This window comes from Parasteatoda tepidariorum, chromosome 4, assembly GCF_043381705.1.
Source record: "Parasteatoda tepidariorum isolate YZ-2023 chromosome 4, CAS_Ptep_4.0, whole genome shotgun sequence".
NCBI classification, from domain to species: domain Eukaryota; kingdom Metazoa; phylum Arthropoda; class Arachnida; order Araneae; family Theridiidae; genus Parasteatoda; species Parasteatoda tepidariorum.
The window spans coordinates 3,152,918-3,158,024 of NC_092207.1; positions in this window are offsets into that span (position 1 = coordinate 3,152,918).

Here is a 5,107-nt window from a genome sequence, read left to right on the forward strand (position 1 = left end):
CTACCGTCGCCACAGCAACCAGTTCCAGATGCAAGATAGAAAAATAACACAGAGCCAATGAGGAGAGCGCTCATACTCACGCAAAACTAAAGTAAAACCGGTCGAAAAATTTTTATCAAGGGAAGAGAAGAGAGAGGAAGAGGGGGGGGGGAAGGGTAGTGGAAAATAACTAATAAATAATTAACAAAGCACACTATCTTTCATTAATGTCATATTACATTCACAGCTTCAAAAATGAAATGTTAAAATTACTTTTTTTCCCGCTTAATTTGAGAGTTAGTGAAACATTTATTCAGGGTATCTGCTACATTTTAGATTTTCAAATTCATGACTTTTCCTGACTCATTCCAAGGATTTTTCATGACTTAACGAAGTTACTATTTTCTCCGACAGTAATACAACAAAAAATTTAAAAAAGCATTATAATAACATTCATTGAAATGATAGGTATATAACCAAAACTGTTATACTCTGCATCTTCATATTTAATGAATTTAAACTTAAAAAACAGAGTAAAGAAAGAGTTGAAGTAATAAAATAGCTGAAGATACTTTTCTTGTTCATCGGAAAGGAAAGAAATACTCCTGATTTTTCTGTTCTCAGTTCGGAATAAAAAATTTGCTAATGACTGCTTTGCTTCAGCTAGAATTTTAAATTGATAAAATAAAAAAAAAGTAATAAAATAATAACAAAAATTCTCAAATCACAGAAGTTTAAAAGATAATTCGCTCTAGAAACGATGCTTTTTCTTTCATTTTTTGAAAGAACACCATAATTTTTAAAGAACACAATAAAAACATTTAATATTTTAATCAAATATGACTGTGAGTGGGGATTTTGTTACAAATTCAGATATTCCAAATACCATGAAATTGGGGAGGGGGTTAAATTCCATTTTAAAAATCAGATTTTATGACGCCCTAAATCCATGATTTTTCTTTAGTTAAAATCATGAAAAATTATGTTCAGTACCAAAATTCATGACTCTCCAGGTGAGCAGATACCCTGATTATATACAGAGAGTCACAAAATGCTTCTGTGACTGACTATTGCAGATAATATTAATTAATAAGATCATATTTTAATAGACAAATATTTTGCAAAGTTTAGTCCTTCTGTAGAAGAAACAAAAATAACTAATTCAAAATACTCACCTTGTGCCAAGTCTTCTAGTTCTGAGACCATTAAACACCATTCTTATCAGTTTACCAAAAGATGCTGCATTCAGTGGCTCCATCTTCTGTTCTCGACAGTATTTAAAATATTGAGTGTACATAGTACTCCGAGGTACACTCATCCCATCAGACATTTCATAATTGTCAATTAACCATCTCATCTAAAAATAAAAATTAGTTTTCTGACATTAATATATCACATATTATACACAATTTTATTGTTCACAGAATCTTCTATCGAGTAAATCTAAATCAAATGCTGTTTTCGTGTTGAGAAAGAGTTAATTAAGTTGTTTTATTNTTTAAAATTTATTTTTATTCTAGAATAAAAATAATAAGCTGAAATATAATAATAAATTGATGAAATGCAGATCTTGCTCAATCAGCAATCATTTTTAATTCTTATACATCAGATCTACAATACTTGCACGATCAAAAAAGTTCTTCAGAAAATAAAAATACTCTGAATTTCAAAAAGTACAAAAAATTAAAGCTGAAATATCTGTTAAGAGAGTAAAAAAGAGTTATCTCAAAAAGTTATTCCCAGTACAGTCAGCAAGAAAAAGAAAAAAAATGTAACTAATTATCACATTATTATGTACATCCTAAAAAAGAAAAGCATACTCTTCTTAATAAACATGTCGTTTTATTTTTTCAATCAGTTAAAACTTTCTTAAGAAGTGAGGGGAATTATAAATCGACTATGTCAACCTTTATTCTGTCAAAAGGTACTTATAGAGTTAGTTACGCCTCCTCTTCCAGAATTTTATCTGTGATAGAATTCGATGAACAGATACCACTAGTTGATTCATGCTGTTTATTTATTTATATCAATTTTGCTCATTATATTTCTTGTTCTTCATTTTTTGTTTATAGCATTTCTCTTATTATTATTTTTCTTCTTCATTTTTTTTCTTTCTTCTTTATAGCATTTCATATATTATTATTTTTTTCTTCCCTTATTTTTTAAAAAAAATATTTCGCTCATTATTTTTTTTTTCTTCTTCATTTTTGCTTATTGACCGGGAGACTTAATTCTTCTTTCCTTGGAGCAAATCAACTGCTTACTGTGGATCATCCATCAATAAGTTCTTATCATGGGTCACCAATGAGAGGCTATGACAACATTCCTCTGTTAAAAGGTTGAATCAAATTAACATGTCTTATTTACTAGTGAATTCAATATTTATAGTGGTAGTTACGCCACAGAACCATTCACCTAAAAAATAAATAAAAACAAACTGATAGTTAGAAATTCTGGACCAAAATAAGGCGATTAGGGCCAGTTAAAGTGGCAGATAGGGTATACTTTTAATAATATTTCTTTTTCTTCTATATTTTACGATATTTCAAAAACTATCGTTTTTTTAGAATAACAATTCTGTTACTAAATATAAAAAATAATAACTGACAGTGCTGATCACATTGCCACAATAATGGCCACGAAAGCCTCCACGACCCAAGAGTTCCAACCACGGGAACTAACGGAACCAGGCCCAACAACGCTTCCACAACAGGGTGTCCGGATACCAAGTAAGTTTTCAATAAAGTGCATTCTACACAAGCACCAGTGAAATGGCTCAAGATGTTGTATACATGTGGGTATTCATAACAAAGATTGATTGCATTGGTAAATGAATGAGGATTTAATATAACATTGCTCCCACAGCACATTGGTGATAGATTCGCAACATCTGAGCAGTCTCATTAAAATTTCTACCCAATCATTTTTTTTTTTAAATCAATTTTAACAGAGAAATGGGTAAAATGATTTGAATACTTGTGAGGCAGCAAATCTTACTTGGAGACAAATAATAGGGTCTAAACCAGGAATAAATATAGAATTCCTGTAGGGCAATTCTTTTATTCCTCCTCTGTTTTGGACTAAGCTCTTCTCCAACTACTTAATAGAGTCAGCCTTTTTACATGCAATTTTAAACAGACGTATCACATTGAATTTAATCTTTACCCATAGTAAATATGTTGACAAAATGTGGGGAAAAACCCTTCAAAGACTCATTGTCACCTGAATGTTTTCTAAAGAGCAGGAATAAAGTTTTTTGACATTGAGTCTCACTTCCTTAAACGCTGCTTTCTAAAGTTTAATAAAAAGCTTTTCTAAGTATTCTTAGTTTTCCTGGAGATAAACTACTCAAATTATTGTTGTTTGATGATAATCCTTCACTATTTGTAGAATTGCACACTTTATACAATAGAATAAATACATTTATTTTAAAAAATTTATAAGGCAATTTTGTTTATTCTTAGCTTTTTTTTAATACGATTTATAACAAGTAAGAACAGGATTGCCACTCAAATCTGGAGAGAAAAAAAATTCCCTGTACATATTATACACAATATATTTAGGGAAAACAACAATGACAGTGCTCTTGTGTGAGCTATAGTGCGCTATTTATATTAGTTTTAATAGTTGGAAAAAATAATACAATATAGTAAATGAAATAGTTTAGTATAGCTGAAATATCATGGTTAAAAATCCCATAGATGATGCTTGTAGTGGTCACTATTTTTTAAAAGACAAAAATAAAACACAAAATTCCCCAGTTTGTATGAAAAAAAAATTCAAAATTCCCTGCAATTTCCCTGTTATTATAGGTGATTTTTAAATTCCCTGTATTTTCCATGTTTTCCCTGAGGAGTGGCAACCCTGAAGACTCTCAAGGGACCAATGCGTAAAGACGGCACTGGTCATGCATTAAGGCAAGAATTCTTTAGGTTTTTCCCACAATTTCGACACATTCCATATTGCCGTATTTTAAACAAAGACTTATAAAAGTTGTCCACCATTTAAAAAGGTCAGCATAGACTTCAAGAATTCTGTCTTATATTTGGATTAAAGGGACCTTAAAATACCATTATTCATTGGTGGCAGAATTGAAGTGCAACTGGGTGGCAAAAACACAATAGAAGTGTTTGCCTTTTTTCACTTTGTGAGCCTTGCAATCATTCAGGATTAGAAGTGGATTTTTATGTTCCAAGCCAACTGATTTAAAAAAATTTTCAACTTGCAGCACAAAATCAATATCTAGCCATTCTTCCATAAGTTTATGCTTCATCCATACTTTTAAAATTAATTGATAAGTCACAGGAAACACTTTAACATCCTTTAGGGTGCGTGGATGAACACTTTTTCTGATGATAAATAATTTACATTTTTATGTACCCGCAGCATTTGAGAACATCATAATGGTTTATTCACGGTTTTTGACACCAGTAAGATTTTTTTTTTTAAAACTAGGATTGTATTGTTTTTTTCCTAACGACGGGCACTGAACTTAGATTTTATTGTGGTACATAACTGATTTGTCGGCATTATAAACTTGTTTGACAAGTCTTCATACTTTATAAAATCTTAAATAAATTATTCGGCAGCTTTAAGGTCAGCTTGATCACAGCAAATGACTAACTGCTCTTTAATTTCTTCCAACGCTTCTTGAATGATTGAGCCTGTTAAAGGTACTTGAGGGGAGGAGTTATCATTCTATAGGTACCTCAAGATAGAATGGAGGTCTTATATATATTAATGAACAGATTGTAGTTACATAAGCATTACTCCCCCAGCAGAATTTTATCTGGGACAGGATTCAACGAATGGACTCACTAGTTGCCATTTTTAAAAAAAAATAGGAAGAGTTGTAAAATCCGGATTTTGTGCGCTGAATTAAGTTCATGGCTGTGTACGTGGTCGCTTCCGTGTTTCTACCAGCAGTCAAGTGCGTACAAGCAACGAGCTCCAGTGGTGCGAGAGCAACAGTGCGAGAACAATGTCACAAATAGAAAGTCAACTGCTCAATGAGTAGGCATCGTAGTGGGCATTACTGGGTGTGCTCATCAATGTGAGGAGAGGAGTTATCAACAATGTCATCTATCTAAAGGTACCTCAAGACCAGGGCTAAAGAGAATACAAGGGC